Source organism: Urocitellus parryii, unplaced genomic scaffold (genome assembly GCF_045843805.1).
Source record: "Urocitellus parryii isolate mUroPar1 unplaced genomic scaffold, mUroPar1.hap1 Scaffold_37, whole genome shotgun sequence".
NCBI classification, from domain to species: Eukaryota; Metazoa; Chordata; class Mammalia; order Rodentia; family Sciuridae; genus Urocitellus; species Urocitellus parryii.
In genome coordinates, this window is record NW_027553327.1 from 10,073,686 (window position 1) to 10,087,936 (window position 14,251).

The window sequence follows — 14,251 nt, forward strand, 5'->3', positions numbered from 1 at the left end:
CTGATTCCAAATTTACTATTTCATTCTTCAAATAAGTGTATTTATATTTTGTATACTGAAAGCTTTTACAGTTGAGTGCTTCAAAGTATTTAAACAAAATAAAACAACAGAGACATGTTCTCATGTCTCTGAGGTGCTTGCTCTATTGTTTTGAAGCTTTTTAAATTTTGTTTTGTTTTTATATGTGTTCTTTTATCTATTGTAACCATTCTCTTTTCTCTTTTTTCATACTTTTTTTTCTCAGGCACTCCTTCCATTGTATTTAGGCAAACTCACATTTGATGACATTTTTCTGACATAAATACAAATCAGTTTAGAAGAATTTTTTACCCCAAAAGTACAGGTAAATGTATTGATTTAACAAGAACAATACTCAAAACATTTTATTGTTCAAATGTATTACTAATGCAAGTTTATGATAGATTTGGAACTGGGCATCTACTCCAAATGCAGGTTTTTCTGTATTTTTTTAACATTTATTTGTATGTATTCAAAAAGGAAATTTAAATTGAGTGCATTCATCATCCAAATTGATGTCAGGCTTAGGTTATTAGGAAAAAATCTGGCTGCAATAAAATTCTGGTCAATTCCATAAATCTCACAATGACTTTCATGTCATACTAAAGTACATCACATCGACCTCTAAAACCATACTACATACCAAAGAAAGAAAAACAGAATTGCTTCTGTCAGCATTAGCACAATGCTCTGGAAAATACTTTCTGCAAAGAAAAATAATTTACAAAAAGGAAGAGACACTTGTTTTACATTCAAGAAATGTGTGTCTGTTTGCTTGTTTTTTTTTTTCATACCATCAAAAACTTTCTTAGTCTTTAACCATATAACAGACATAGAACTCAGTTTCAAAATTAATAGTCTCCACCACTATGTCTGAAATCATCCAAAACAAGAAATATATATTCTAGTTTTCATTACTTGAAGAATGATTTCCTTGTGACACTAAGTCAACATTATTTAATAGCATCATTTTTTAGAAAGAAAATATTAAGCATTCAACCCCTTAAATGAAATATTTGATTTACTGGGAAAGTTGAGTATTTTATGGGCTTTTCAATCTATCAGACAAAATCTAACAAATGAAATAATAATCACATGCTAGTGTCTAAGAGAAATCTAGGTGCAGGGGAAAATACAAAATAAATGTAAAATATGGATGGTGTTTCTTCCAGTTCTTAAAGAATTTCCACCAATCAACACTTAGGCTACTGTTAGAGAACACTTAAGTGTTCAATTATTACCATATCCCTGTCTTCACACATTGCACCAGGAGCGTAAACAAGAGATTCACAGACAAAATAAGCAAGGAAGATTCAGCCCTAATGTACAGTTAGGATGGACCTCTGGGCCACCATATTGGTATATCCATTGGAGGCGTCCAGTGGAAGAGCCAGCTGGCACAGCAGAACAATGGTGATGAACACCTTTCAGAAAGATAGACTTGGTCACCTGTGGCTGTTGCATCCCTCACCATAATGAGGTCTTCAGAGAAGCTGGAATACTATAGAACTGAATAGGCTGCAACTGGAATAAAGGAAAGAGTTGACACTGGATTACAGATGCAGCTTAAGCTCAAACATTAGCAATTACCCTGAGTTGTAAACCTACAGTCCTAAGTTTCACATAACTGACAATGGCTCCAAATCAACATTTTTCCCAATTTTAATGGTACAAACTCACATAACCCTATAGGGTAAATACTGTAACAGTCATTGGGAGCACAAATACTGATCATGTCACTCTTCTAGAACATGAGCCAAATCTCAGGCTATAGGATAGCTCCAGTGGCTGAGTTCTGAGCTCCTTCAGTTTTCTAGTTAACCCAGGAATTAGAAGAGGGTAAACAAGCACACTGAAAGGAAACACAGGATAATAGAGGTCTTTGTCCAATCTGATTTCCCATCCAAAGAGCACTGTTTGCCCCCATTTAGTCTCCACCACTACGTACCATTGTAAGGCTATGTAGAACAGTTTTAGGAATGAACCCCCAAAACATAGGCTCCCTGAGATGTAAGTCTTGCTTCTCTGGACCTACAGGCAGTATTTTAAAGAAAAAAAAAGGAGCTGGGGCTAAGCTTTGAAAGATAAAGGATCCAAATAAGAGGAGGCCTTGATAGTAAGAAGAAGGGAAAAGTTGGAAGGCCCAAGGCAGTGATCTCAAATAAGAAAGAAGGAAGTAAACATTACATAGGAGAAGCAGGGAGGATACTAGCTAGTCACTACTTGAAGATGAGCCGGGGAACTATAGTACATACTCTGGAGTGGCTCATTAATTTTTGGTTCCAACTTCCATTTAACATGGAATCTTAGCTACGAAACACTCCAGACTCAAACCACTCAGATTCCATCACAGCTAGGATTCTGACTGAGAAATAGATTTCCCTGCTTCAATTTGGAAGGTCTTGATAGTGAGGCAGGCTGGCAGTGGGGGTCCAGATGATAGCTGACATGGTAGACTTGAGCTGGCATCATAGAATCAGCTTCCAGGTTAGCAGGAGGCTTCCTGATTTTGATAAACTCTGAGTGGTTCTGACACCTACGTTGAAGAAGGGGTTTCCCTTATTTGGTTTGCAGTTACTCTCTTTGTTTTCTTTTAATCTGATTATTTTGAAGTACAATCTGCATATAAACTTCCTGATTTTGAGCTATATAACCCATGAATTTTGGAAAACATCCACAGTAATGCAAATTCAAACTCTAGAACATTTTCATCACCCTGCAAAAGCAGACTACTATAGTGTGGCTTTTTATTGAATTTTGTATACAGGGAATTAAACAATATGAACTCTGTGGTATGGATCCTTTCACTTAGATCCATGCTCTTGAGATTCATCCATGTCATTGCATGTATTAATAATTTATTCTTTTAAAAAATTCTTGTAGGGCTGGGGTTGTGGCTCAGTGGCAGAGCGCTTGGCTGGCATGCATGAGGCACTGGGTTCAATCCTCAGCACCACATAAAAATAAACAAAAGCATTATGTCCATCTATAACTACAAAAATTTTTTTTAAATTCTTGTAGTTATAGATGAATAGCATGCCATTATTTTGTTTGTTTATTTTTATGTGGTGCTAAGGATCAAACCCAGTTCATCATATGTGCTAGGCTTTTTAAATTCTTGTAGTTATAGATGAATAGCATGCCATTATTTTGTTTGTTTATTTTTATGTGGTGCTAAGGATCAAACCCAGTTCATCATATGTGCTAGGCAAGTGCTTTGCCACTGAGCCACAACCATAGCATCTAATTTATTCCTTTTGATTGCTGAGTAGTATTCTATTATATAGCTATGCCATAATCTGATTATTAATTCACCAGTTGATGAACATTTGAGCTCTTCACATTTTACAAATATTAAAATAAAGTGGTCAAGAAAGGACACAAGTTTTGTGTAGATGTTACAGTTTGGATTTGGAATGTCCACAAAGGCTCTTGTATTGAAGGCTTGTTCCAAGCTTCTGAAGCTATTGGGAAAGTTTGGAAAAATGAGGAGGTGCGGGGCCTGGTTGGAGCAGGTGGGTCACTGGGGGAATTCCCTGGAAGGTATATTTTATCCCTGGCCCTTGCCCTCCCCCTGCTTCCCCAACAGGAGTTTCTGCTTCACCACAGGCCTAAAAAAATGATGGGGCCAACCAACCATGTACTGATACCTCTAAAACCATGAGCTAAAATAAGTTTTTCTCTGACTTTGACTTTCTGACTCTGATAAAGGTTCAGTGTTTCTGAAATCCATAGTTACAGAAGGGGTTTCCTAATTTGGCATGCAATCTATCTCTCTCTCTCTCTCTCTCTCTCTCTCTCTCTCTCTCTCTCTCTCTCTTGAGTTGTTTTTATCAAATATTTTGTTCCAGCAATGGGAAGCAGACTCACACAGTGGACGCAAGTTTTCATTTTTCTTGGATAAATACCTGTCATTAGGCTTGCTTGCCCATGTTCAACACTATAAGCTACCACCAAACTATTTAATGATTCTATAACTTCCCACTTCCTTTCTCTCTACATTCTTGACAACATTACTGTTGTCTTGAATGTTACCTATTGTATTGTGTGTGTAGTGTCAAATTTCTTACCCTCCCCCCAACACTGTTAATATTTTGGGCAAGATAATTTTTGTGCTGAGCATTGTTGGATGTTTAATAGCATCTATGTCCTCTGCCCACTGCATGCCAGGAATATTGCTCCAGTTTTAACATTCGAAACTGACTCCTGACATTGCCAAAGTCCCCTGAAGGCAACTACTCCCCACCCCAGTTATCGCTATAACTTGGATTTACATTTTCCTAAGATAAATAGCAGTATTCACCTTTGCATGAGTTTCTATATAGGCTCTAGGAGTTTTCTTTCTGCCTCAGTAATTTGTATCTTTCAAGGAACTAGTCAGCTTCATCTAAATTGTCTTAATGTATTAAAATAAAATTGTTCAATTTTTTTACCTCATTATCCCCTTTAAAATCTGTAGGAAACATAGTGATGTTTTCCCTTTAGTTCCTGATATGAAAAATGTAGGCTTTCTTTATTTCTTTCTTGTTCAGCCTAGCCAGAGAGAGGTTCATCAGGCTTATTAATCTTTTCAAAGAACAAGGCTTTGTTTTCAAAGAATTTTCTCTATTGTTTTTCTGGCCTCAGTGTTATTAGATTCCTATCTATTTTATTATTTCCTTTATGTTTTATCTTCTTCTTTGATTTGGATCCATTTTTCTCTTTCTAATAGAAGGATCTATCACTATAATTTCCTCTAAACACAACTTTGGATTCATCTTACAAATTTTTATTTATTATTTTTACTTTCATTCATTGCAAGTATTTATAAATGCCTTTGTAATATTTCGCTTTGACCCATGAGTTACTTGAAAGTTTTTAGAAATTTCTCTCAATCATTTTCATTTCTAATTGTCATTTCATTTGCACTGGGCATAGAATTCTAGGTTGGCAATTTTTTTCTCTAGATACTTGAAAGAGATCACTCCATTTTCTCTAGCTTACATAGTTTCTGATAGGTATTTTCTATCATTTTAACATTATTTTCCTCTGGTTTTTAAGATTTTTTTTTCTTTTTTGCAACTGATTTTCCACAATTTGGTGTATTTGAGGCCTGGTTGTTTTATTGTTTTTGTTTGTTGGTTGGTTTTGTTTAGTTTTAATGGTTGCTCTAGTTGGGTTTAATAGACCTTCTTACAAATATGTGTTCATAGTTTTTATTAAATTTAAACAGTTTTAGATCTGTTTCTTTCAGTTTTTCCCCTAAACCTCCTCCTTATCATTCAAATCTTCCCTTCCTCTCCCTCACTTTGTAGAATCCCATTCATACATATATTTCTTTTTTTGTTTCCATTGCTATGATTAAGATCAAGCATACTTCTACCGCCCCCTCCCCGGCCTGCTCGGCGGCTCTGCGCGGCCGGGTGGCGGCTCCCGGGCTCCGGCGCTGCGTGCGGCCCCGCGCTCGTGCTGCCGCTCGGCCTCCGCCTCGCCTCCTGCCACCTCGGCCCCTCGGCCCTCGCCGCTCCTCCTCCTCCTCGCTGCCCCTCGCCGCCCCTCGCCACCCCTCAGCGCCGTTCCTCAGCGCCGCTTGGCCGCGCAGGAGGCAAGATGGCGGCGCCCAGGCCTCCGCCCGCCCGGCTCTCGGGCGTCATGGTGCCGGCGCCCATCCAGGATCTGGAGGCCCTTCGCGCGCTCACCGCGCTCTTCAAGGAGCAGCGCAACGGAGAAACAGCACTCAGGACCATCTTCCAAAGAGTGTTGGACATCTTAAAGAAGTCATCTCATGCTGTGGAGCTGGCCTGCAGGGACCCATCCCAGGTGGAGCATCTGGCTTCCAGTCTGCAGCTGATAACTGAGTGCTTCAGGTGTCTCCGGAACGCTTGTGTGGAGTGTGCTGCGAACCAGAATGCAATCAGAAACCTGGATACGATTGGTGTGGCTGTTGATTTGGTTCTTCTGTTCCGTGAACTACGAGTGGAACCGGACTCCCTCTTGACAGCCTTTCGCTGTGGCCTGCAGTTTTTAGGCAACGTTGCCTCACGGAACGAAGACTCCCAGGCCATCGTGTGGGTGCACGCCTTCCCCGAGCTCTTCATGTCTTGCTTAAATCATCTAGACAAAAAAATTGTTGCCTACTGTTCAATGATTTTGTTCACATCTCTTAATCCTGAGAGGATGAAAGAACTGGAAGAAAACCTCAATATTGCAATTAATGTCATTGAAGCTCACCAGAAGCAGCCTGAGTCAGAGTGGCCGTTCTTGATCATTACTGATCACTTTCTGAAAAGCCCGGAATTGGTGCAAGCCATGTATGCCAAACTGAGCAATCAAGAAAGGGTCACACTGCTCGACCTCATGATAGCCAAGCTGGTGGGAGACGAGCCGTTGACCAAGGATGATGTGCCAGTGTTTCTGCGCCACGCCGAGTTGATTGCAAGCTCCTTTGTGGATCAGTGCAGGACTGTGCTGAAGCTGACCTCTGAGCAGCACACTGAGGACGAGGAGGCTCTTGCCACCATTAGGCTTCTGGATGTGCTGTGTGAAATGACGGCCAACACCGAGCTGCTGGGCTATCTGCAGGGCTTTCCTGGCCTGCTGGAACGTGTGGTCGATCTTTTACGACTAATTCATGTAGCTGGAAAGGATACCACAAACATCTTCAGTACCTCTGGTTGCATAAAAGCAGAAGGTGACATCTCAAATATGGCCGAGGGGTTTAAGTCTCATCTTATTCGCTTGATTGGAAATCTGTGTTACAAGAATAAAGATAACCAACACAAGGTGAATGAGCTGGATGGCATCCCGCTGATCCTGGACAGCTGCAACATCGATGACAGTAACCCCTTTCTGATGCAGTGGGTGGTATACACTGTCCGCAACCTCACTGAGGACAACAGCCAGAACCAAGATTTGATTGCAAAGATGGAGGAGCAGGGGCTGGCGGACACATCCCTGCTGAAGAAGATGGGCTTTGAAGTTGAGAAGAGGGGGGAGAAGCTGATTCTGAAGTCCACTTGTGACAACCCCCCGCCGTGAAAGAACTCTCCATCCAATCATCTGAATTTTCAGAGTCTGACTTGTGGATGTTCCTCTCCACGATACGTGAAACTGCAAGTGTTTGAAGATGTGTCAGTGTGAACCTGGGAACTCTGGTCTTGTTGGTAGCAGAGTTCAGTGGTGTCAGCCACCATCAGAGTCCTCAACTTCCCCCTTTTCTTTGCATTACGCGTAGCTGTCTGGCCTCCCTTGTCCCCGTGTAGAATGTGTGTTAGTGTCACCTTGTGCATACTGTGGCAGCAGATAATAAAGCTCTGAGGGCACCGCCCTTCCTTGGCAAAAAAAAAAAAAAAAAAAAAAAAAAGATTAAGCATACTCATTTTTTCCTTCTGCAATTTTTAATCTGTGCTTAATTCCATCAAGTGTAGTTCTTATTTTACTTACTTTTTCCTTTCGAATTTCAATTGTCATTTTTAATATGCTCTTTCCCTCCATGAACATATTTGAGCATATCTATAAGGCAGACTTGGAAATGACAAAGATTATGAGACTCATAGTCAGGTGTTAAACAACCAGTATGTATTTTACAGATTTCCACTAATTCACATTCTTCCAGTTACAGATCATATGTTCCTCTTTCTTTGTTTGGGTAGTACATTGATTGGATGCTAGGCATTGTAAAGTTTAAATTTGTGGTACCAGATATTTCTGTATCCTTTAAAGAATGTTGTACTTTGTCTTAAAATGTAATTAAGATATCAGGAATATGATTGCTCTGCCACTTGTTTTAAGATATGTTTGGTCAGGTTCAGAACACACAGTCTAGGTTTAGGTTGCTCCTATTAACTTTCCCTGCAACCTATCATGAGATTTCTCTGCACTCTGGTGTGTGGAAAATTAATCTGTTTCTAACACTGTATAACTGCTTGTAATGCTTCCTTTGATATTTTCAATAAATTCTTTATTTCATCAACATAGCCAGAGTATATTTCAGAAAAATGATAAATGAAAGGGGAAGAGTAGTTGCTGTTTACGTTACAGTTACATGCATAGGAGAATATAAATTATAAAAGACATTGAAAGTCAGGCCAAACTACCAAATTTCTATTTGATTCAAAACTATTCATTTAGGAGGTGATACAGTACACAAGGATTAAGATCTGGGGTGAAGTATTAGAGTTCCATGTATTAAAGAAAAGAAATTCTAGATATAAGGAGATAAGTTAGGAAAACAGTTCAATAATCTAGAAGCAATCAGTAGGGATGAGCACAGAGCTGTAGAAAAAGGAAAAAATGTTCAATATGAGCAAATATTTGGAAAGAAGAAATTATTTGGAAGGAAGAATATGATGACAAACTGGAGAAAATGATTTTAGGAATGGAAAGGGGTCAAAGATGACTCCAAGATTTCAAACGAGGGTGATACTAAAAGCAGTGGGTGAGGAAAACAGGTTTAAATGGGAGAAGATGAGTAAGCTTTGGACCTGTGTTTTATGATGAAAGCAGCATATCCAAGTATCAATGTCCTGCAGGCCATCAAAAGCTCATGCTATCTTTCACAGATAATAGATCTGGGCATGGGAAATGAATCTGGAAAAAAGATCAGTCAATAGGGAAAATTTTAGAGGCTTTTCAAATATATTGCAGTTCAAAATTCTATATTCATGTCCATCTTACTTGAGTAAGAGAATATCTAATACTATTTTCTCTATTTTAGATATTTGAGTGCCTTTTGGTTTCTAGATTTGAAAAGGAATTAGAAATATCATAATAATGCAAGGGAAGCTTGTGCAATTACTTACACAAGTATTGGAAGCCTCACATAAAATGTTGTGTTTGAGGGAACTCCAGCCCATTCTTTACCAGAATCTTGGCTAACCTTCAGATAAACAAGCCTCCAACCAGCAGTCACCAGGCTAATGGTTTCATTTCCTTTCCATGGCACATTTCCAAAAGAATCTGAGCTTTTTGTGTTTTGATGAAAAATTTTATACAGCAGAAATAGGCTCTTGAAACACAAGAGATTGATATTTTGTTCATTTTGTGATGCAGACAACTGACAAGATACATTGCATAATTGTCTATTCTCCACAAACAATTTTCCTAGGTTAGCAAACCATTCAGTGTTGCTTCAGATATGAACTGTAACATTCTGGGACATGTTAGAGATCACCTAGCTGTTTTATTTTGCATATGTAGAGAGTACTGTTATGAAACAAAATAGTAATCTATCCAGATCATTGACATACTTAGAACTAGAACTAAATCTCATAATACTCTGTTCAACGTTACTTGAAATTCCATTACCTCTGCTCCTTTGTGAACACTTTTTTAAAAATCCTCTTAATATAGAAAGGTACCTGTCAAGCACAATTCCTTTGGTTTATTCAACTTAAGTGTCAGTATCTTTAGTCGTCCTGGTTCCTGTTACACTTCCAAAGCAGCTGGTTAACCCTGGGTAATCTCCAATTGGCCTTCAAAGATTCAGTTGATTTCATAACACATCTAAAACAAGCATTTGCTTATGTTTTTTTTTTTTTTGTTACTACATGCCTTGACTCTGATTATGAGATAAACTTCTGGTTTCCATGGCTATGAATAAATAACAAAGTAAAATATGCCCCAACCTAAATGGTGGAAAAGTTAACAAATGAATACATCCTGATTCATGAATAATCATATCTGTCATATCCTTGTAGCCTCCAACATACAAATTGCAGAAATTTGCAAGCTGGCTTTTAGAAATGCTTATTTTATTTTCTAACAAGCTTATTTGTTTCTTTTACGTAGGCTTTTGATAGTATTACTTCTATGATGTGTGTGTGTGTGTGTGTGCGTGCACGTATGCATGCATACATGCATACATGTGCTAGTGTACACTTTTAAGGGTAAATTGATGATTATCTTTTTTTATAATACTGTTTTATGTATAAATCCTTTTGTAAGTTCTAATATTTGTTTTCAATAATATCTTTTCTTCAACCCCAATGGTGAAAGGGAACTTCCCTACCCCTATCCACACACAGGTTGCACAAGTAGAGGAATACTGGGGAGGATAGGAGGAAAGGTCCATGGAACCCTACACTACTGTTTGGGCTGCTTTGGAAGCTACTGTGTCAAAGGAAGTTCTGGGTTCAGGGAAAAGTTTTTGTTTTGTCTCAGTTTCAATTTTCTTTTTTATTAATATGTATTAAATGTACATATTATATGAATTCACAGTGAAATTTCCCTACAATATTGCATGTACTGATCATATCCATCACCGTTTCTCCAACCTTACCCTTCTTCTCCCCTCCAGCACCCTACAAAAAACACCAAGAACACTAATCTACTTTCACTTCAGCTTATATTTAGTTTCCACATATGAGAGAAACATGAGATCCTTGTCTTTTCTTTGTCTAGCTTATTGTGCTTAACATAATGTCCTCCAGGTCCATCCATTTTGCTTCAGATAACAGGATTTTATTTTTCTTTATGCATGAATAATTCTCCACTGTGCATACATATGTATAATATATGCATATATATAATAAGTATAGATATATACATGTATTATATACTATATTCTATTTATCCATTCATCTATTAATGGACATTTAGACTGATTCCATATCTTAGTTATCATGGATACTTCTGCAATTAACATGGGCATGCAGCTATCTCTTACAAAAGAGTTCTGAGTTCATTTCCTTTGATATATACTCAGGAGTAGTATAGCTGTATTACATTATAATCTTATTTTTAATTTTTAAACAAATATTTTTAGTTTAGAGAGACAACAATGCCCTTATTTTATTTATTTATTTATTTATTTATTTATTTATTTATTTATTAATTATGTGGTGCTGAGGATCAAACCCAATGCTTCATACATGCTGGGCAAGTGCTCTGCCACTGATCTAAAACCCCAGCCTCCTCTAATTTTATTGAGGAACTTCCATACTATTTACAGGGTTCTTCTGTTAGGAAGCTGAAAATAAACAATCTATAGAATGTGATAGTGGCTGAGATATCCTGAAGCATCAAGAGCTCCTATCAATAAGGAGAATAAAGGGAGAGATCCCCTATCTCCCACCCCAAACAGCATTTTTAACTGCTGTTTTTTCAGTGTTATAGGAAAACAAAAAACAAACAAACAAATAAACAAACAAACAAAAACAGTAATTGTCTATATTTTCCACAATTTGGTACTGAACCCACAACCCTGAGGACCTGAATTTATTTTCTTCCTACTATTTCCATAAATATGCATTTAGCTCTTCCAAAATACTAGCTCTAAACAAGGCTACAAGTTGAGCAAATTATAAAACAGAATATTTCTAGTTAGAATGGTTTCCAGATTCCACAATTCAGGTTATAATCCAATGTATTATATTGGTATTTTAACCTCCATATGTTTTTTTTTTCTTTTTTTTTTAAAGAGAGAGTGAGAGAGGAGAGAGAGAGAGAGAGAGAGAGAGAGAGAGAGAGAGAGAGAGAGAATTTTTAATATTTATTTTTTAGTCCTCGGCGGACACAACATGTTGGTATGTGGTGTTGGTTTTGTGGAACGCAGGGCCTCATCCATGCTAGGCAAGCTGTCACCCAGATCCCAAGGTTCTCATGAATTTCCAAATTTCCCCACACCCAGTGGGCATTAATGAGCAGCGAGGAGAATCCTAGGATTAAACCCCAAGTTCCCCATACCTTGTAAACATCTGACTCTGACACCCCAAAAATGTTTCCCCCTATCCTTTCAAACAGATAAGGCTGCATGTATGTGGTGAATATCCTCATTTGTATCCGCCTTTCCAAAAGCAGCTTCACCACTGAACCATAATGGAAAAAACCTGGAGGCCCCTTTTGCTCTCTCAGCCCTTGATGAAGAGCTAGAGTCAGGATTGCTGAGCTTGCAAGGTGACTGGGTGATAGGTGACTTGTTGTCAGAACACTTAGCAGGTAGCTCTTGCCCTTCCCTTGCTCTTGCAGCCAGTGCTGTGTTCTTGATTCCTCAACAATGACCAGCTTTTAGAGGAGGAGAAGGTGAGTTTCATAAGAAAATGGGACACTGAAGTGCTCTCCTAGCTGGCCAGACCTTTCTGTCAGCATCCTTCTAAGAGAAAAGTAGCTGCTTGGGTTACACAAGGGGTGGAGCCACCACACATTCCTGAGCTAAAATAGCATTTACGACCCAGAGTTTGTGGTTTTGAGCTAGAACCTGAAACCTTTCTGTAGAGCTGTTATCCAGTAATTTCAGAACATCACGCGCTGCATCCCTGGAATTTACTTGATTCCCTGAACCAAACATATATATGTGAGAGACGAGTGCAAAGCCAAAATGCCCAGATAATTTTTCTAATTCCTACTGCAGATCTAGAGATGCCTTTTGGTTTTGACTATATCCATCTGACAAGGCAGCTGTTTCATAAATACTCTCTGGCCGTGGGAATGGACTCCAATTTACTAATCTCTGTTGCCCACACTCTGGGGATCCAGCCTAAAGCCAGGAAGGTGGGCCTCATTAGGGCCAGCTTCCATGGTGGCTCACAGGTCCTACACACCCCACCTCTTCTGCCCTCTAAGGAGAGAAGATGTGCCGCAGATGGGCTTAGGTTAGTGCAGACTAGTGCTGAAAAAATGGGGCATATTTAGAAAAAGCTGAGTGCCATAGTAGGACCTGATCCTGCCCTGGGATTTGGAGTGTGGGATGTGGCACTGGGTTCCAATCCTGAAATACTCAGAAGTTCTGATTTTCCTCAGATTTTTCAACACCTCCCATTTCACTTTCCTGGTTTTTGAAAAAATGTACTTATGACATCTGTTGAAGATTATGCATATTTCAAGATTTTTTTATCTAAGGACAGCAGAGTTTTAAGGCCTCTATTATGCTATGTTCCTAAATGATTCCCCCAACTTGATATTATCTTGTGTATATGTTCTGATTTTTATTTTTAAAACAGCTTTTGTGTACATTAATCCACTTGAACCTTACATCAAACCTAGGATAATGATTCTTAGGCGTTTTAGTCTCTAGATTCTGCTCTCTTTTTAATATCTATTTATAATGTCTTGTTGATAGACTCTGCCACTGTGCTCCTCTGTACATTTTGTTTTCACATGCAATCTCCCCACGCCCATACTGTGGATTGAACTCAAGCCTGCTCTACCACTGAGCTGCACTGTCGGCCTTTTTTCTTTGAGTCACCCTTGCCAAGTTGCTGAGGCTGGCCTTGAACTTGCTATCCTCCTGGCTCAGCCTCCCGGGTAGCTGTGATTCTAGATGTGTGCCACCAACCTAACTACATGGAATTTGCATTTTTGTGCTGGATCAGAATCACCAGCAAGTCCTACAGAAAACTGACTATGTGATATATATATATGTATGTACTGCATATATATGTACTGGATGATTTTTGTGCTTGGTAAAATTACAGTGATGATAATTTCAGTGCAGTTAATAAAGCTAACCCTTAATTCTCCAAAAAAAAAAAGAAAAAGAAAATTTAGAAATGATAAGGTTATGAGAGTATCAACCTAAACAGTGTATTAGTCCACTTGAATGGATTAAATGAGTGGTAACTATAGGCAGCTAAGGTCTGGCTGGAGGAGGCGGGTCACTGGGAGTGTGCCTTTGGAGTTTGTATTTTGTCCCTGTGAGTGAAGCTCTTTCTTCTTTCTGGTGGCTATGTCTTGAACTGTTTTCCTCTTGCACGTTTCTGACATGATGTTCTGCCTCATCTCTGGTCCACATAAATGAAGTTGGCCATATACGGACAAAGGCCTATGATACCATGAGCTCCAAATAAACTTTTTCTTCTCTAAAATTGTTCTTGTCAGATCTTTTGGTCACAGTGATTAAAAGCTTATGACAAAAAAAAATAGAGATACAATATATTAAAATCTCTGAGACAGAATGAGGGAAGTTCTAAGAGGAAAGATTTGAGCACTGAGTCCTACATTAAAAAATAGATACCAAATAAATAATCTAAGATTATACCTCAAGGCCCTAGAAAAAGAACACGCTAAAAATTAGTAGAAAACAAAAAAATAACTAAAATCAGAGTAGAAATAGAGAAAATTGAGACTAAGAAGTAATAAATATGATCAGTGCAATAAAGAGTTGATTCTTTGAAATGATAAAGATAAAGTCATAGCCAAACTAATCAAAAGAAAGAGAGAGATGACCCAGATTAACAAAGCTACTAACACAAAAGGAGATATCACGATAGACACTACTGAATCCAGAAGATCATTGGAAACTATTTCCATTAAGCTG

The 14,251-nt window shown here is 38.5% G+C and overlaps 1 pseudogene; it reads left to right on the forward strand.

Annotated features, from left to right (window-relative positions):
* The first annotated feature begins 5,396 nt into the window (after positions 1-5,396).
* On the forward strand, positions 5,397-7,281 carry LOC144252103 (ataxin-10 pseudogene; annotated as a pseudogene).
* Positions 7,282-14,251: the final 6,970 nt, after the last annotated feature.